Raw genomic sequence first — 22,174 nt, 5'->3', positions numbered from 1 at the left:
AACATATATATTTTGCAGAGGTAGACGAAACTGGGATAATTTTAATAGACTTAAATCTCGATAAATAATATAGATTATGTAGAATGTAGACTATATGGATGTATATTCATGATGAAAGAAATAGAGATATGATAACGTTTTAATTTTTCTCATTATTATTTCACCTTGTTACCTTGTTTAATATTCAGCGGAACATCATATCCAAATTAGACGCAGCCTTACTAATGCATAGCTCAAATTTATAGGAGTTCACGTAGGTACCACATAGAGTCTACGTAGGATCTCATTTGAGTTTTGTATAAATGTTCGATTTAATTATCTTATGAAAACATCACAACACGAAAGAAAGGACAGAATAGTGTAAAGAATCGCCATTAATTTTTTTTACTTGCAAAAACTTACATTTTAATACTTAATTTCGGCACATGAGGATGACAAGCTTTTGTTTCTATCTTCTAAATTTCCATCCCTATACATCTCGTCGAATTTTCACCACTTTTACGCTTGCAAGGGTGGAACATTGAAATGGAGGCATCGAGTGGTCGCGTATGGCTGCGGATATTCGGAAATAACCGTATCGGTTTATGCGTCACGGTCCCCTAGGCTCTCTTCCTATTTGCCGATCACCCATTTCTCTTGCAATCCGTTTGTATTTGGTGTATCGCACCATTTTGCTTTGTATCGCGCACCTTTCGTCTCGAAAATGATCGTTTTATATCCTAAAATACTATTATATTTTAAGATAAAAAAGAAGTCACAAGTAATACATTGTCAGAAATAACTTAAAAAAAAAATATCCAACGTAAAAAGAGAAAAATTTATTATGTTACTACAATTTATTTGAGCGGTATGATTGTATTTTTTCAACAATTTGGAAAGTGTAACTCTATCACGGTTTAATCAGAACAAACTAAAAAATAACGATTGCATGACACAATATGATTTCGCATTCATAACACGATCGAATTTTTGAAAACTTTTATTGAACGTTTGTTATTCATATTTCATTCCACACAAAGATACGAGTTCAAAGTAGTGTCACATTTCCGTTAATGTACGAAACCAGTTGTTTGCAGCACATTCCCTTGATGTTTAGAATCGCCCTGATCCGCTTTATAGAATCTTATTCTCCATGGTAGGCGGAGAGCTAGGATCTGGTATTGTCTGATTGACGAATGAAATAGATCCCGTGGTGAAACCCGTCCTGGCCTCTTTGTCCTTGCCTGGTGTTTCCGGAGGGTCCAGGACGTTTCCCTGCGCGGACACGCCATTGGTAATCCGCGAAGCCTCGTACATGCGACACATATGGAATATTAATTCGCAGGGTTAAGGTTACCAACGGCATTGCGTACATACGAACGGTCATGTATATCCGCACGTCACGTACATATATCCATGTCGCTTCGAATGTATGTCTTCTCGCCAGCGCACCGTCCTCTATCCCGTTCCTCTGCTTTTACTTATTAGTTTCGTTGGTCCCTGGCGTTCGGGAGGTAGGAAAGTGGCATGGAGTTGATGGTACGAGATCCAAAGGATCGTACTGCCTACGCGAAGCAAGAAACGGGCGAAGGGGCGATGTCCCTCGGGGACTTTAACTGAAACGTATAAATGGATGAAGGCGCGGAAGCAGTGACCCTCTCGTCTGAATACAACGACGCCATTGTTCTCCGTAGATCACAACTAAGTATCCCAAAGGCATATCGTTAACGGTGCACTTCGTGTCCCTCGTACGTGATGTCATTTGTGTGTGATGTAAGACTCAGCTAGAATTAAAAAAAAAAGAGAGAGAGAGAGAGAAAAAAGTAACGTGCGAAACAATGTTAATATGATTGCTTTTTGAAAAACGCAGTTCTCTAACGTAATTAATTTAATTTACATAATTATTATTTATTTATTGTCTTAAAAAAATTTTTTTTACTTCTTGTATGTAAAAAATGTCGTTAAGTGGAAATGACCGAAAAAATGTTTGGCAATAACGAATCACCGGTTACATTAAAACATCGCGAATGACGAAAACAACAGGGGACGTGAACCACGCTCTTCACATCTCGGTCGTTATACGCCGCTAACTTTATTGCCCCAGTCTCGGTCCACAGTCTCACGGTCTCTTATCTCTCTGTGCTTGTAACATTACAGCCACACTATATACTTTCCGAGTCTTGCGAAGAGACGTTGGTTGGGCTAGGGTCAGATCAGCCTCTTCTGTATTACGTGCAAGTAGCAGCAATGCCTTCCACGAATTATTTCTTTATCGTTCTAAATTCCAACAGTTTCCGGTTCCTACCATCCGGAATTCTTAACGAAAGTTTGCCGATTACAAAATAACGACTTAATTTATAAAAATTACAAATCCTTTTTTATTACGTTAGAAACGTATTTTTCAAATATTTATTTTAATATCTATTTGAACATCTTTATGTATTTTTTTGTATTATTTTATATCTCTTTCTATATATATTTCTTGTAAAGATTTTCTTACATTATAATAAATATATGAAAGTTATTGCAAGCTGCTGATGAAAACCTTTTCTTATTTTACTGCTTAAATTTCCCTCGAGTATTCTTCGATGTAAATATCTCGTAACTAGAATTAATTAACGATCTATTGCTATTACAGCTTAGCACGTTACATTAATTTTCTCAGAAATAACTGTAATAAATATAATTAAATATATGTACGCCGTTCAACTTCATAAATATTGTATTATTTTTGTGAGAAAAGTAAAATGCGATAACGATGTGATAAATATATTTGAGAAATTACTCAAATGGCAGAGAAGGCGTAACTCACCTCGAAAGCTGCATACCGTAAATGGAACACGTCGTCGGGTTCTTATCGGCTGTTTCATTCCGTACCCGTACTTTTGGCCTGAGCTAATTGAGATCATATCTCTTTGCTCTTTATGAGGCTTCGCTCCTCCCATGCGCAACAATGTAGATCGTTGATGTTAGAAACTTTGTAACATTAAGTTAAGAAATTGCTTGCGTATATCCTGAAGAATCGGTCTTCGATATCCTAGGAAACATTTGTTAATTGTTCGCAAACGATTTGATGATAGATTACAATAAATTGTATTGATCATAAAATGCTATCGTGAAATGCCTGTTTTTGTCAGCGAATAAAGTGATTTTGCAGCAAATATGTGCGACAATCTGTTTATTTCTGATGAGAAATTATAATTAATAATTATATTCGCGTTACAGATTCGAAGTATTACGATTAACTTACTGTTATAAACGGTTTTAAGAAACTCCCGTCAACGATGTTCTCGCTGAGACCATTGTCGTTAGGATGGTCATAAAGATTTCATTTTTTAAGGAGACAGAGTTAAAGCCTTTTGGTCCGTACCAGGTATTTTTTTTCTCGAAACAAACGAAGTTGTGGAGGGTATATTGTGACCAATAGCGAGAATCCTTACCTGACTTAGAAGGGATATATCAAAGTGTTAACTTTCTTGTGTCAGTTTCTTCTTGCACGTCCACTAGCATCTTTCTAAAAGTTTCCGCGATCTGTGATACAAATTAATTAATTTAACAAATTAATTTTAACATTTTGTAATATTATAATTAGAAAAATTATTACTTCCAGATTATTATTTATGTGAAGTGTGAAGTGTTTAAAATGTGTGATAAGAAAAGTTAAAATTATTTAATTAAAGTTTTCATAAATCTTTCATGAAGAAGAATAATGGCTACAAACATTTATTGGTAAGTACAAAATTATACAATTTATACGATAATTATTATTATAAATTCCAGAAAAAATGTTTACATTTAGTAAGTACAAAATTGATTAAAAATATGTACATTTCAAACATATAATTTAATATGTTTAAAGACTTTATTCAGAATTTATCGCTTTTATATTTATCATAGTAAATTACAATTCTAATTAAATTGCGAGTCTCAGCGTAGCAACATGATAAAGATAAGATTTATTAAATCGAGAAAATTAGAACTCCGATTTTTTCGCTATTATACCGCGTAAAAAGCGGAAAAAAATAAATGTTCATGATATCAAATTTGTACTTTGGCACAATCGGTGAAATCAACGAAATAATAGACATCGAAATACAGATAAGTTTCTATGCGACACTTCGCACCTTACTACGTTGGACAACTTTGAAAATATTGATCGTAAGGTCGCCATAGTTATCGTAGTCGACAATTTAACCGACACGTGCTCATTATACCGGTGTTTTTTGTTCAATTTTCTTGCACTCTGTCTCATGGTTCTTGCGCCTGAGCCAATACCGAGAGATGGAAAGCTCAGATTGTCTTTAACGACTACCCTTGCCACGTATTATGCGCGGCGTTGCATGTGCGGCACTCGCAAATTCTTCGCCGTTTTCCACATAATTGGTCGGCTCGGTCGGAGTAAATTGCTGGCGTGCAGATTAGAGGGGACACGTTTCGAGGGGCGAACATTGCCTACGTCATTCGTATTCTCGGGTATATAAATCATGTTAACTTTTAAGAAATATTACCAAGACAACGCTCAAGTTTGTGCGCACTGTTTCGAGGAAACAGATATATCAAGCAGATCGGTCGGATCAGAATGTATTGTGCAAATAAAATGTCAGATATCGTTAAGTAATGTACTACCGAAATTCTATTTACTTTTCGAATGTTAAAGACGTCTTTATATTGAAATACAGGAACGATGTGGAAAGAATAATAAAACGTTCAAACTCTATAAACTCAGTCAAATGATTCACGTTTCATAAACATTTATTGCCGGTATTTAATCGATCGATTTGAGTATCGATTGTTTATATGTGTCACGACTTATAGGCTTGTACCTATAAGCTGTATCAGATACACACTTGTTCGTTCGCGTATTAAAAGTATTTAATGTGACAATTTATACATTAGAATTCCGGCAAATAATATCGCATTGATGATCTCGCGATAATTTAACAGACAGTTTTGTAAAATAAAAGGACGCCCGCATTAACTTCCACAGCTATATTTATTCGATTATATTATATAATAAATGCTAGTGTGGTAATTGTAGGAAGAAATGCACGGTATCTTGATGTACTTACGAATACATAATATGGTTTATGTCCATAATCAACGTTTCATAATGGCACTTAAGCATCCACTTGTTGATACCATTTACGGCCATTGTATGACATTACACGTGTAAAACGGTCACACGGACATCGTACCGACATGCACGAGTAACTATGTTAACGTTAATATCGTGTACGCACGCACGCGGATTTAAAACTCTAAACACGCTCTAACACGTTCTCCGCGAAATTATTCGGTCGTTTTAAGATCTATTGTTTTCAAGAAATTAAGACACATTTTTAGTCAATGATTTTATCCGTTAATTCAAACATTTAGTTTTTAATATCGTCGATTAAACGCTGAATCCGTTACTCTAGTTTTAAATGTAATGTATCAGCGGAATAAAACTCCAGGAAAAGATGTGCTAAGTACACATCCCAGATCACGGAATACTTATGATAAATATTTATTATTATTCATTTTTTTAAATGTTATATAAATATTTTATACAAAGCTTTATTCGAAATATTATTAAAAGGTAGATTAAATATTATTTAATGTAATATTTATGATAAACATGAATAAGTATTTCTGTTAAGTATTTCCATAGCATTTACTACAAGATTTACAATAAATATTTCATGATATTTATAATAAATGTTTATAATCTATGCAATTTAAGATCACAAAAATGTGTACAAAATATTTAAAATAAGACTTTACAAATATTTATAAATATTTTATAAATATTGTGTACTGTCTGAAATTACTATATATTGTATCTTCAATTGCTTCATTCACTATTCATGAAATAAGCTTACTTTGAGTATGACTTATTATTTTTTTGAATATATTGATCCTTTTGATCATACTATTTAATAAATATTTAATAAATAAACTAACGTTACTTGTCGTCATCATTGTTATTTTAACATCAAAATGACATTTTTAATGTCGTTTCGACATCAAAGTGACAATTCGTCAGTTTATTGGGGAAATTAATATATTCTTTAATAATTTCTTAATCAATTATACTGTTTTCCATTACATATGTATATATTAATATATATCATAACCAGAAAATAATCTATCATATTCAAAGTAATATGCGATTTGAATAGAATTGCTGATTTTAATTTTTACAGACGGACATAAATTAATGCATTTAAATAAAATCCAATTTGAATAAATCTTTACAGATAAGCTAAAAATAGTTTTATGTGTGTAGAATTTTAACAAATAATTACTACATTTTTTGTATTATACATTTTTTTGTACATTTTTTCACCGCTTCTATAATTTAATAGCTTTTAAAGCAACTTTTCTTAAAATAATTTTATTATAAATCAATAATTCTTATAAATCTTTGAGACTAGAAAATATTACTGGATAAATATATCTGTATATAATCTATTCGCATTAAACAGCTGGAAACATGGAAGAATCCTTTTTTTCTATATAACCAAATATTCTATCAGGTATCTGAAAGAATATCACCATGCGTAGTAAATATGTTTCAAACTATGAAAAAGTATCATCGTTTGAATTCGTTTTTTTCGTCCCATTTACAGATAGAATTGGAATGCATCGTGTGATGTTTATCCTATTGCTCTATTTTGAAATAAATTCATAAATAATGAATATACAAACGGACACATAAAATACCAAAACAGCTTGCTATCTATTACATTTTCCTTGTGCAGTTTAATGTTAATAGTCATCGATAAATAATAGTGGAATATGAAATATATTACTATCGAAGGATATAGACAGAGCGATGGTTAGATATACAGCATCCGGTGTGTAAACAGGTAGGTACGCACCACTCGCACCATCTATATTCTAGCGAACGCTGAGCAGCTATGGCGTATTGATCTTTTTAGTGACATAGCATCTCCACAGACACAATCTAACTCCCTCCCACTCTTCTCTTTGACGCGAACTAAAGGTCTATATTTCCTCTGGGACAAATATGTTTCACTATTCCTATAAACACAATTTGCCAGGAATATCGTATACGAATATGTGTATAAAAGCATAATGTCGAAGGGGAGAAAGATTAAAATGTCGGTACGCTCGCTATCTTCTGTTGTCGAACATATATGACACAAACGTGTCAAAATAAAACATATTTTTGGATTAAGAGTACGAATGGTCCGTATAACATTTTACAAATTATGCGAAAGTTTCTCTCTCCGTTGAAATTTTTCGAAAGAATGGTTACATATCATAATAGAATATAATCATACATCAACATAATAAGCATAGAAACAACAGAACAGTCCAGTTCAGCGATACTTATAGATGTACTAGATGTTTTATAAAAATGCTAGAACAAAAACTGTGCGCTGTTGATATCGATAGTAGTTGTTACAAGTGTGGGGCTTATGAGGGATGAAAACGATTCGCAAGTCGATGTCAGAAGTTGAAAAGAGGCAGTAAAGAGAGGGGAAGAAAAATAAACATTACATATGCTTTTCGGAGTATACAAACATGCCCATCGGAGTGGCGCTTGCCGGGCGAACAGCACTGTTCGCCCGGCAAGCGCCACTCCGTCTAGCCCGACGTCTATACTCTGTCAACTGTTTTATATTTAATCCGGACGCTTTAGTAAGCAATAAACAAACACTGTATCACATAAGCGCTGCTCAAATTAGCCTCAATACCATTTCAAACGGCCATCTCACATTTATGAAGATGACCGGGGATGGTAGCCCACCCGAGAGTTCTTCGTATGATGGTCGGGAATGTGACAGAGGAAAAAAGGGGAATCACCGTAGAGAATCGACGGAGTGGGAAGGACAGCCCCAGTGGGGATTTGGAGGGGCGAACGCGGTGACGTCACGAAATGCCGTGGCACCGCCTACCGGTATGCAATGGGCGGGAATCTCGCTACGATTTACGATCAGCCACGCCACTGACATCTAGTGTCAGTCAGGCGAAGTTAAGCGGCACCATGGTGGCCATTATACGTTCACTATTGGCCAGAATCGTGGCACAACGCGAATCAGACGATGCTTTAAATATGGATTTTTTTTCTAAAGTCGCAAAACCATTGCAAGAGATTCGCTTAAATCAAGATGGATTATTAATGAATGTCAGAAACAACTAGCTTGATGTTAATGACAATTTTGGATGCGCACTTGTTTTCAGCGGTAAATCTATATTTGCTTAATCGAGAAGAGAGACGTGAATGGTGTAGAATGCAATCGTGCGTTCTTCTTTTATCAATTATTAATAAAAGTACTTGTTTTTTTTCATGATCGGTAGTGATATATTTCATATTATAATTAGTAAAAGTATAAATTTTGAACTTCTTATAAATAAATATTTAATTTATATGCATACATATATGTACAAGAAAGGATACATGAAATATGAATTTTTATATTTTATTCCATCAGCTATATTATAGGCAACATATTTAAGCAAATAAACACAAAACTAATCCAATCAATCTTTATAATTATATTAATTTTTTATTGGAATTCAATATGCTAAATCTTTTATTATTGTTAACAAATAGATTTAAATATATTTTATAAATAATTGTTTTTTTTTTCAAAATTTGAGATATACATATATGGAACATATCAGAAAATTATTGTTTAGAAATTAAAATACACAAGAAAATAAATAAACTGTAATAATTAAAATTTTTGCTAGGGCAAAACATTTAAAAAAATCAGAAATGTTGATATTTTACATATACTCGCTATTGCATATTTAAGTCTTTTTTTAAAATTGCTATTGATAATTAACTTTTATTTTCTGTTAAAATAAAAGTTAATACAAAGTGTTAAAGTTAAAATAAAGTACTATATGTTATTTCGCATTTTTAAATATATTTTAGCTCAGACAATAGAATGTTTCAAATATAATGTCATGCGTGCATATAATATAGCTAACAATAGTGTAAAAAAATTTTATTTTAATCTTCGTTTTGTTTGAATTATATTGAATTTTGAATTATATTACCAAAAAAACTATTATTAGTTAAATTTTATAATGATTTTACATGAAAAAAAGATTAGGATATTTTTTTTATTAAAATATAACCTCTTATGCAAGAAAAAGATTAAAATACTTTTATGAAATTTATTATTTATTATTTTTTATTACTGTAAACTACAATATTTATAGTAATATGAAATAACAGCTGACTTTACTGCTATAATTTTTATTATAATGATATAAGGTGTTAACGCATTACTCTCTTACGGTCAAATTTTAAACTATGTATAATGGGAATTGCGGAATATTAGAATACTTAAAGGATAATTTTCCTGCAATGCCTGCAGAGTCTTAGAATCCAACTTATCGCCAGTAGAAAAATTAATAAACGCAATCAATTATCAATAAATACTTTTAAACACTTTCTTCTACATCAGCATATGATAAATGGTATAAGCAGATATACAATATGTAATTAAAGTAATAAATACTACAGTTATATTCCAAGTATTATAATTTCTACTAACAATTTTTATTAATTATTATATTAATTGCTTTGCATAACATTTAATTAAGCAGATAATTAAGAATAAATTTAATAAATGTTAGTGATTCTCATTTACCATTACATGTTTGCGTATATAACAAATAAAAAATGTAAATTATAAATCACATAAGCAACAGATAGCAGACAAAGTTCTATATATTTGATTTGAACGTATAAGTCCGTGAAACGATGTAAGACAGGTTACCCCACGGTTATATAGTTTATGGCTGTTTTTAACGAGCACCGTTGCACGCGACTCAGCACTAAACCAGCTTTACAAAACGTAACCACACTAGTTCAAGTTTTATAGCCAAATTTATTATCTGTTACCTTCTTATATTACAGTAATTGTCAGTTTTATTTTAATTATAAATCAATAAAAAAGAAATTTAGTATCATTTCAAAGGTATATATAATCATAAAGAAAGAGAGAGAGAGATATAGTGAAGAGCGTAGCATACATTGGAGATGATCTGGCCATCTGTCGTCACATTAATGAAATGCTTTTCACTCATGAAAATCCCCACGTTTAACTACCAGCTTTCGCTTGTAGGTAACTTTGGATGGTTATAGATGGAGCTAATAACAATTACAATTTTAAAAAATAGAATTTATCTTTTATAGTCAATAGTTGCTAACTCATTATTTTAATATCTTCTGACTCATTAAATTTTTCGTATTTATGTAATACGTTATTTTGATAAAAGATTTTTATTTATGTATATCTAAATATAGCATATATGTATTAGGTGTTGGAATTAATTCGTAGCGTTTTTTAATGAAAGAATGTTATTTATTTCACATGAGCATTAAAAAATACATTAATGAAAGTACTTCCCATCACTTGTAAAACGCTACGAATTAATTCCAACACCTAATATATGAAAAAATTAAAAATTCAAGTAAAAAATAATATATTTTTATGTCTTCAAAAATAAATGAATTGTTAAAATTATCCAAGCATATATTTTTAATAATTTTATCACTTTTGTATCAATTATAAACTTTTATTACCATGTATAATAAATATCAAAAGCTGCTTTACTTACAGCTGCTTACTTTCAACCAGTGATCCTAATATTTAAGATTTCTGTGAGATGGCGCCACTATATATCGTATAACAGTTTTCTATACTGTATCATTATACACATAAATCCGTATGTAATACAAATATCTATTTAATTCTTAAATCCATCAAATATAAATTTAATAAAAAATATTAATAATCTTTTTATATTTTTTAAAGCTTCAAGTGCAGTTACAAATTAATAATAAATTGTTTTAAATTGTGTCTATAATATTCGTTATTAATATGTTATAGTAACTTTACTTTTTATAAAATATATTTTTAATTTAGTTAAAATTATTTTTTTATTTCAAACAATTTGTTGAACTATATAATATCTTGTTATTATTTTAGAAAAAAATATAAAATAATAAATCAAATATAAAAGAGATAATATTGATTCAATGAAACAGGTAGCAAATATATTGAATTAGTTTGAATAGGTCTTTAAATTTTTATAGCTACTAACATCAACAGAGGATGTTTCATAGTCCTATCGATAAATCCGTGCTCACTGCGGGCGGCGGAACTGAAGAGACAAGATGCGAAGTCAAACGTATCTGGCAATGTCATCAGTTACATTTATGAGGCCGTCAAGGATAAAGTGAGCACCTTGAGGTTGCATCATCGTCACTTTAAATCCCGTTTGCCCGCTCGTAAAAGTCTTTGACGACTTTGCCGGAGTGCTGCCGGTATAGCACGAGCGAGTTGCCTGTCATAAAATCAAGAAAGAGGTTTTCCCTCTCCTGTCTATGCACCCTTAACCGTAACAGAAACGGGGCTTAGTGTTTATTTACCCACTTGTCAATAATCTTTGGTCGTTATCCTTAACAGAGTTACAATGCATAATATTGCAATTACACATCGCTATCATATATGATATAATATTTTATGTTTTATAGAAAACAAATTAAACTTTATATTACTTAATATTTATAACTTAAGTACTTTATAGTACTTAATATTTATAACGATAATTTTAATTTATTTTTAGTAAATTTTATTTTTTTATAACATGTATACTTGCTTGTTTTTTCCGGACGTTTATTTTTTTATGTTGCATTGCAATACGAGTTTGATGTTATATATGTATATTTTGATTTGATAATCTTTATATTAGGAAAAACTTTTTGTATTTTTTTTTATACTTCAAGAAATATAGATTATCTGTTAATGATAATAATATTTGAAAATGTAATATCTTCAAAAATATCTGGAGACACGGTAATGACTCGGCGCTAAAAAAAAGACACGTTATTATTAACTTTAAGTTATAGTATTACTAAGTATATATAATATATAAATATTATGGAGATATGCTACACTGTATTCTAAAATTATTTGTGAATTATGTCCCACAGAGAGAGATTGTCGTTGTCTGAATGAATAAAACATTGTTTTTTCGATGTGGTGCTTTATTCACGTTTCACGAAGTAAGGGACTTTAGGTACTTGAAGTAAGCGAGTATTCGTTGCGAGTTCAGTTGGGTCGTTCATGAATTGGAAATATCCCACGGTGACGACAAAACAACATATACGACGAATAAACTGCTCTATATCGGTAAAGCGTCGTACGATTACTGCAGCTGTTAGCAATAATCTATATTATTTATATTTGCGCATCGACAATCCACACCTAATATAGAAATTTATAAATTTTTTTGTAGCATTTATAATTCCTGTTTAATTAAGAGGACAATTTAAATTACCACTTCAAAATCTGTATTAAATTTGATTATAAATACACATTGCATCTCATATGAATTCCGTGCTTCATTCAGAAATATTCACGACGATTTTGAAGTTAACGTTATACTACGAAATAATATTACACGTGACATCTGCTTCTTTGTAACTTTTATAGCTTTCAAAGATATTATGATTTCCATTCTATGTCAAAATATAATAAAGCTGAAGAATGAAGCCATTACTGCATCAACATGTATGAATTGTATATGTATATTGTACGTTTTCAAGAGAGATGTGACGAATTCGATCTTACTAAAAGCTCGTAGGGATGCATTTATTGATACTCTACCATTCACATTTGGCCTAAATATCACTCGTATCTATTACAGCCTTTGGTGAAATACATTGATTGTTCGAACTTTCCCACAGAAGAGAGTTCGAAAGTCTTTCTTTTGCTCCTGCTTTCAATCTATCTATTTCGATGAACCGCGACGAAAGTTTCGCGCGTAAATCTCGCAGCTGACGTTTCAAATATAGTACCTGTACAGCGTTCCTCTTTTTTTTTTATCGAAAGATCTTACGGAACGTTTCTTGGCGCGTTATTAAGGTCAGCCACCTGCCGCTCGATGGAGCTCACTTCAGGGATGAACACTATTACACCCCTCCCATACCTATATATAAGAAAAAACTTTAGGGGTGCAACGGGGTTTGGTCTGACTGAACAAAGAAAATAAGAGATGCGAAACGGCGCATCGTGAATGGTGGAGGGTAAGAAAGATAGTAGGAGAGCAGCTTCCTTTCGGCGCGAAGAAAAGGAAGAATGAGGGAGAAAGGGAGAGAGAGAAAGAGAGAGAAAGAGTGAAGGAGGAGAGGAAAGAGTCCCGGGACTTCTGGAGCTAGAGGAGAGAATAAAGGAAAAGCGAGAAAAATGTGTCTAACGTGGCAAAGGCAATTCTTCAGCCGGAGTTGCCGCCTTAATGCCCGTAGGAGAGAAGCGATTGGTTCTCGAGAAGAGCTCACGGGAAAGATGGCCGCCATTTCCCTCCAACCACCCGTGGAAGTATGCCTCCTCCCACCATTTATTCTCTCTCTTGCTCCTTTGCTATCGCTACCGCGACCTACGAAAGGAACCCCGTTCGAGAAATAAAGGGGGAGAGTCCGGCGAAGAGACTCTTATTCTTATTAACTGTTTAATCTTTCCGCGTGACATACGAGACACATTACCGCCCGCCGGGCTTGTTTATATTTCGTTGGATCACCGCAAAGATTTGGTACCTTCGTTATGCCGAGTTCGGTGTATTCATGATATCACTCTGAATGATACTTTTTTGGAATTTATACATTATCGGAAAAATATAAAGATTATTTACTGGTTTCTTAATAAACTAAAAAATATTTAGAAAATTTTTTATTTATTTAAAAGTATGGCAATACATTTAATAAAAATTTGACAAATTTATGCATATTTAATATTATACCAAAAAACTATTTTTAAAACTATCTATTTATATAACAAAAGTTAAATTTTTAAACAAGATAGCTTTAATTGTTTCACTAATTCTGTAAAATACCTATACACATATAATTTATACAAAGGCAATAATATGTGCAATGTACATGTTGTCTTTTCTCATGTACTTAATGAGATGTATGTGTAATTAGCAAATAGATAATATCATGAAATCGACGTAGCTTGGTCTAGTTGGCAAACGAAGAGAGGAAGGAGAGATTGGAAGGAACGAGAGGAACAGAGCACAGGGAACAGCGAGATAGCGCTGAGTTACATCTCTCAATTATTTGATAATGCCGCCGACACCGCGCTGAGGGGATCTCGTTAAAACTTAAAACGAGCTCTACCGTAATCTCCTCAATGTTTATACTTGATTCGTAAATCTGGGCGAATCTCAGTGGTGTTATCGTTGTACCGACCGGGAAAGAGACAATAGATAATATGAACTCCCAAGATTTACAACAATACTGACATTATTAGTTTTCTCTTTTCAAGCTGATTATTATATATGTACATATAAATTCTTCGAATTATTGTAGATGATAAAATAATTTTCAAAAATAAATATCGTACTTATATAAATATAAATGAGTAATGAAATTTATTAATTCATATTTTTATGTTGAGTTTATAAGTACGTATTATACGTGACTAATTGGATATAAATATATGTATGTTGATACTTTTACTACTTATGTTTTTAATATTTTATGTTTTTAATATATATATATTTATAATACATTATATTTTTTTATATTGTAGTGATATAAACTTAATTTAGAAAATTTTATATAAAAGTCAGTGCAGATGTTAGAATTATTGCTCTAAACTCGTATTGCATAACATATGTATCTGCGTCTAAAAGGATTCATTAAGAATTGAATATGGCTGTAGGCAGACAAATAGCAAATTAGATGAGTGGACAGCCTTGATGGCCAGTCGAAGTCGTTAAGAGCAGTTGAACAAGCGACTATATCAGCGATAGTTACGAAGATTACTCAGCTTATATCGTCACGCTTTGTCTGCTCGTTTGCCATCTATAAATAGAGCGGCAGACTAAAGAAAGAGAAAGAGACAACTAGCTTCCAACGACGAAATAACGAGCACATCGTAGAAACCTGTCGGCCCCTGTGAAGATGCGATGGGTGAGACAGAAGGAAAAGGGGAAGTGTTAAAAGAAGGGATATTTGAGCAAGAGACAGGATTAGTTGTTAGTAGAGATGGTACGATGGTCAGGGTACATCTAGATTAAGATGCACCGCAAAGAAAAAGAGTCGAGATTGGACAAAAGAGACAAAAGAAGAGAGTCGGTCCCCCTTTTAGGTTGAAGTGACGAACGACATCATGGGATTTTGAATGTCTTTGACTGTCCATGGGTATCGCTGACCTCGTCGTGGATCTTTTTAGCTCGAGGGAGGAGCCAAACGACGGCGGAGAACTCTTCTCATGTGATGTACGGGCACGGGGACCACCCTTGATGATCAAATTCCGAATCTTCCAGTCGGTTTCACACAAAAATCATATTTATTACGTTTACCTATACCACTCCTTCTTCACCTTTACAATCGACGGATAGATTTGTTTTTCATTTTTTTATTTCGAATTACTCGTTATGATTTACACGAGTAATTATCATATAAATTTATATATATATAAATAAGATAGAAAAACTTTTAATTCTGATCACGGAACAGATATGAATATGTAATGAATATCTTTTTTTATGTATAATTTTTTTTTGTTACGTTAATAATACAAGAATATTAGAATAGACAGATATCTCTTTTATATTACATGATCATATAATATATTAGAGAAAATATTTTTGATCATATTTTAAAAACATTCTTTCGTTAAGATATGGAAATAAGTTTAAAATTAATTTAATTTATATAAGATTATATTTTTTGTATATAAATTAAATAAAAAATTTTGTGAATTTTTATTGAATTTGTTTAAGGCCTCTTTCCGATTGATACATTCTATAAGGTATAATTAAATCTAAAAAAAATATGTAATTTAATAACATTGCAGAAACAAACAGTGACAAACAGCTGAGTAATGAAATAAAATCAGAATAATAATCGATTGCTATATTTCCCATTCGAATCAAAACGACGGCTCGAGAACCACGATCGGTTATTATGTCTCGTTCAGTTATTCCGTTTTATTTATAACTTTCCCGTCCTTATTTCTCATATAATAGTACTAGATGTATTGTGAGAAGGGTGTGTAGAATAGATGTAGGAAAGCAGCCGAGGTCCTGTTAGACTAGGGCCATTTCTTCCCAAGGGATGGACGCCATTCAATAACTCAAATCCGACTCAATTTTGCGGGAAGAAAGTTTGCGCAGATTGTTCTGTATCATCCTCAATACAGACAACTGTAACGACTGATTTATTGACTTTTTGAATTTATCATAATATTATTCAATTCTATATTATATAATTTCTATATTACATATAATTTTCGAGATTACATTTACACCTAATTCTATTGTATAATAGGTGTAAATGTAATCGAAAATTTTGCAATTTATATAACTGTATTTTATACTTGTATATTCAAAATTAAATGTCAGAATAATATTATGCATATTTTATTATTATTATTAATATTATTATTATAACATCACACAAGATATGTAACACAAACAGTAATTGAGACATGTAATCTCGATGGTACCAGAATCATCCAGTATCATCGCTCTGAAAAGCTTCAGCCGTAAAAAAATTTCAATCTCACAATTTTAAATACACTATATCGGACGAGAAAGAATGAAAAATATTAGCAATGCCCACGTGCATTAAGAGGGCTGTAGGGAACGGCGCTGTAATGAATTAAGGGAAATCAGAAATTGCTTTAAATAGCACCGTAAAAATAAAGTTCGTTTAAAGAAGGGGAACCTCGGGTGGGAAACTAGAAGCAAGGCGGAAGGAAGAAGGCGAGAGCACACACCTTGGGTTCCGGACCATGGAGGGGTGCTAAGTCGGTGGTGGAATGTGTAGCACGGAAATTGCCGAGAAACGCGTATTAAAATCGCTGGATTTAGTAGGGAGATAAGCCGTGGCGGTGAGACTGCAGGGGTGCGGGTCCGGGGGAAAAGAAAAACTCTCTTTTACTTGCACCCTGGCATTGCCGTCGTCTTTCCGCAGTCGTTATCCAAAGCTCACAGCCTAGACTACGTCACCACCCACCAACATCGCTACCCGACGACGTTACCCGGACTCTTGCGTGGTCCTCAAGAATCCAACTCCTAACATTCGCATCATTTAAGTTGCTATGTACATTTCCGCTTGCTCATTCTTTTCTTCTTTATTGTGCATGGCTTTGTGTATTTCCCACGTTTTCCGTCTTGAAATAATTCGATAAAAATGTAAGTCGTTATCGTTTGCATAAAGCTCAACGTGAATAACAATTTAGATTTTAGTTTTTATGTAAATCTGTGATTTTTGATACAATAAATTATTAATAATCCAACTAGTAATATAATACTAGTTGGACTGTTAATAATTTAGTGTATTTATTATACTGTTACGTTATTCAATTATCTTCGTCTTCGTCACTATCTTTTGTTTATATAAATACAAACAGAGGATAGTGACGATGATGAAGATAATTGAGTAATGTAACAATAGTAAAGCCCAACACAATGCGAGGCAGCAGCTGTAGTAATAGAAATAATGATAGCGATAGAAACATAGGAATACAGAATAAGACAATAGCGATAAATTTCCAATGAGTTGGAATCCGGTGTCTATCTTATCTACCTTATAATTTACCAATCAGCGTTCAGATTTTTCAATTTGTTTATGTACGCTATAATCTTGAAGCAGATGAAAGAGTATACTACAGTATATACACGATCAGATTGGTTGGCAGATTGGCTTTTATTTCTTTCGCGACATTGTGCAATGACAGGCGACACTTATATGTATATCGCTTATTTCTATACTTTTCTTATCATTTTTTATTACAATTTTCTGATAAAAAATAATTTTTATCTGTATATAAAAAAATTAACATATATAAAACTTCTTTTTAGAATATATTTCAGAAATAATTTCATGTAATTTCATGTAATTTGTATGCAAGACATTAAATTAAACATTTACTTAACAGCTAAAAAATACCACAAGATTCCATAGATTCTTTACTGACCCCTGAGAAGGATGCAGCACAACGTGCTGTAGCGCAAGACCAGATGCTCGTTATGGGATCTATGTGAAATTTACATCGCAAAGAAATTAGAATTGAGAACACAAATCATGCTTTAAACGTACTATTTTTATATATTTAAAAATATTTTATCTAATCAATATATAATGTCTAAATGCCGAAAAAAAAATTATTACTTTAAAAAAGTGTACAATCAAACATTTTAAATGTATATTGTGCTCTAAGGCCTAAGGAAAAGGGAGATTTTCTAAAAATACATTTGTAAAAAAATAAGCTTTCCGTTTTCTTTTATGAAAAATTTTTTGTGAAAAAATAAATTTGAAAAAAATTTTATTTTATTTTTTTCCATTTTAATGTAAATTTTTTTTTTATAAATACGTTTATCTATTCATCTTTTTTATGGTATACATAATTATTATTTTCATAAGAGAATCTTTGAATAAGGAAGGAGAGAGATGCTTTGAGAGAGTCTATTAAAGGAAGAGCCTTGTGTGAAATAAAACTGAAAATAATCAAAGTTTTTTTTATCACTAGGCTTTTCATTCTTTACATGTATTATCTATTCCCGTAAAATTTCGTCTCCACATATCTTCAAATCGATGAAAAAAACAGGCACGTGCGCGAGTATGTGTAAATGTACATATATACATCGTACAGTCTCGTCGGAGGTAATAATCCATCGGAAGATTCCCCCTTACAGCACTGTGCCCACTCAAATGGTCGTAGCCTGTGCTTTTATGCCGTCGTAAAAGCGCAGTAACAATTAATAAGTATCTCGTAAAAGCTATTGCCGTTGACACCTTTTTGAATGACAGGGGCGGGTTAAGAGAGAACGTCGTCGTCGGCCCTTCAGCATCTCAGTATTCTCGTACGCCGAACTCTCTGAACATCAACTAAATAGCAACATTAAGATTATTCATAAATTTTATTTACGGACGAATCGTTATTCTTAATTGGACAGTCATGTGATTTACTTTATCTGTCAGCTGTTCTGAATGCTCCTTAGTATGTGTTTACTGTTTAACTTGGAACGATCTCTGCAGGTAGAGAACATAGTGCATAATAATGGATTTGCTATGCTATATTAATATGTCAATATTTGTATAATATAGTAATATAAATGTGTAATAATAGATTTATTATTCCTTAATGTACAATAATGTTATTGATTATTCACATATAATATTGTATGATTAATGATATGATGTTAAATATTTATAAAATCTGATTTATGTAATATTAATAGCTATAAATATATTATATAAGGTATATTATAATTTTTTAAAAAATTTATTTCGGAAAAAACAGAATTGTTTCCATACCTATAGAAAAGCATAAATATTTATAATATTTTATAAGAAAGATAGAGAGATAAATTATTTAGTATTTAATATTTCTTACTTATAAAATATCTCTTTTTAAAACCTTAAAAGATTCTTTACAAAAATACAAAAATAAGAAAGAATTATATAATACAATATCTTATTTGATAATTTCACAAATATGTATATATATATATATATATAATAAATAATATACGAATTATTTTTAAAGAAAATATAATTTTACGAAAGATTTAAAAATATTAATGCTCTTTACAATAAGATAAAATGTATACATATATATATATATATATATATATAAAATAAAAGTAGAAATATATGGAAATTTTTTTCCTAGAATTTAATTTTAAACTATTACATATTACAATCCCGAAAAATTCACAAAATTGTTTGACATAACAGCTGCTTTTTCTTTCTAGTAGGAACATGTCTACCAAAGGATACAGTAAATGTACGTACAACATAACAAATATAATTTCGAGCTAACATTACGACATTTTGCGAAGGGAACAAGGGAACAGACTAGATAATATTACGCAGAACGGATATAGAGAAACGGTAGCCACAAACCCATGGCCGGGTTTGCGTCGTTGCCTTAATTAAGTTACATGTTGGTCGCGTTGTTCCAAATATACATATAAATGTCAGAACAGTAGGTAGAGAAAGGAAGTATTAATTAAGTTTAATAATAGGTAATTTCCCTTGTCGAGTCTATGATATTTTCATCAAAGTTTCAATATTCTATTAGATTTTCATATTTTACATAATTTATGTCCGACAATGCATAAAAATCACATATTAGTGCCATACATTAAACAATAATTTATTTAAAATAATTATAGTACAGACAATATATAATATGATGAATAAATATATAAAAATAAATATAATATAAAAATTTGTAATATATATAAAACGTATTTCGTTATACTTATATAAATTACAACTCTGTTAATATTATAGAAGTAATGAATAAATTATATGTATTAAAGTAAGATAAATTAAAGATAAAATATATAAATTATAATACATATATAATATAATACATATATAATATGGCTCAGTAATGAAATTAAATAAGAATATGTTAAGAAAGGCTACTTATAAACTTAAGAACACTTATATAAATTATATTTAAACAACATAGAATTATATTATGTGATGATATAATATTTTATATTGTATATTGTATTATTTAATATTTTAATAAAAAAAATTAGATTGTAAGAGCAACGAAATAATATTTTTTCGAGTTGTATCTTTTAGTAAATACCTACTCATTACTTAGTTGGATTTAGAGAATAATCCAGAATATCGGTGATAATTAATTATGTCCTACTGAATAGGATTAGATTGAATATACCAATACTCTATGTCGACATTTCTGAGGGTACCAACGAGGTGCGTATAGAGGCACAACGATAGAAGCATCCGGGTGGCGCTAAGCCAGCTTTCTCAGCTACGGAACGCAGAAGGAACGCGGGGTGGAAAGCGGTATGGAAGAAGGGATGGAGGGCAGAGCAATAGCCTTTACGACTCGGCCATAGTATCAAACGATCTATCCTGCCATTAAGATAGTCTCAGAACGATTCGGTAACCTTTGGGTCCGTGGAAAGCGATACGCTATCGACTTCGTAGCTTGGCCGCGGCATTTTGTGAACGGATAAGGAAGACTCTTTTCCCCCTGTCGGTTCGTCCTTTCACCCGTCGTCATTTCGTCTTCATCCTTGGATGAAGGTGCCAATAAGGTTGACTGCTGCCGTCCCTAAAAAGAAGATCTTATCTAGTCTCACTCTTCGAACATATCGTACATATTTTGAGTTGATCTTATATCAATTCGTCAGCCCCCCCTTCAATATTATAGTCAGATTTTCGACTTTGATTATGATCTAGAATATGATATGTTTGTATTCTGACAATACATGTGACATATGTATTCTTGAATATGCTGCGAAGAACGTAATAAAATATTTTAGATTGATATTTGCTCAGAGAATTTCACAAAGAAATTCGACAATAATTTAATAAAAATTTTAATAAAAAATATGTGAAATAAAAATAAAATAATAATTTGATATTTATAAGTCCGGAAAGAGATAATTTAAAAAGATTATTATTCATCTATTGTTATTAACATTTTAATTTTAGTTTTCAATAGAGAAAGATATTTCTTAGAGTGTATTATAGACGATCCATTAAAGTGAGCCTCGCTGCTCATCAAAATAATTTCATTTGGTATGAAAATGCATGCACATTATACAAAATGCAATACAAATGTTCACTGAGGTGAATCCGAGAAGGTGGTAGTCTGGAAGGGAGGATACCATGCATATACATCCAAGGGAATGGAGCGTCATGCGCCAAGAAAGTGGGGACAGGGCTTGCGCGTAGCTTGGGAAGCACCGTGTTTGGACGGTGAGAAGGGGGGAGGGGGTTTTCCCTGGTATGAGAAGAGGGGTATGGTACCGCGAGAGTTTCCAGGGTAGTCTAAGGGGGTGGAAAAGGGGTGGAATGGAATGGAATGGAGTCGAGCGTAGTGCCCGTAGGGTGAGGTGGTGCCGAGGGGCCGAGGGGACTGAAGATTGATAATGCAATTCCAAGACTGCCATTATCCCCGTCCACCCAACTCGCTCCGGCGCTTCTATCTTTTTTGCTTCTGCGTTTCTCTTGCCCGCTTCTTCTCCTCCGCTCCTCTCTCTTATCCCCTGGTCGTCGTATGAGGACCGACGAGTTTTAGAAATGTTAACTCCATAAATGTCACGCCATTCCTTTTTTTTTCCTTTTTTTTTTTTGAGAAAAGAAAGGGCAGGTAGGTAGGCGGTCTGATGTACAATCTCGCTTATGGCAAACAGAAAATATTATTCGCGG

The 22,174-nt window shown here is 32.1% G+C and overlaps 1 protein-coding gene across 10 annotated transcripts in view; it reads left to right on the top strand.

The window, feature by feature from the left end:
- Ubx (ultrabithorax) overlaps positions 1-22,174 on the top strand; it is a 388,698-nt gene that overhangs the window by 194,325 nt on the left and 172,199 nt on the right. The gene's annotated exons all lie outside the window — the stretch shown is intronic.

The sequence above is a fragment of the Acromyrmex echinatior genome, chromosome 2, assembly GCF_024713525.1.
Source record: "Acromyrmex echinatior isolate Ae372 chromosome 2, ASM2471352v2, whole genome shotgun sequence".
Taxonomy (NCBI): Eukaryota; Metazoa; Arthropoda; class Insecta; order Hymenoptera; family Formicidae; genus Acromyrmex; species Acromyrmex echinatior.
Note: the sequence above shows the minus strand (reverse complement) of the source record. Positions and strands in the feature narration are given on the sequence as shown.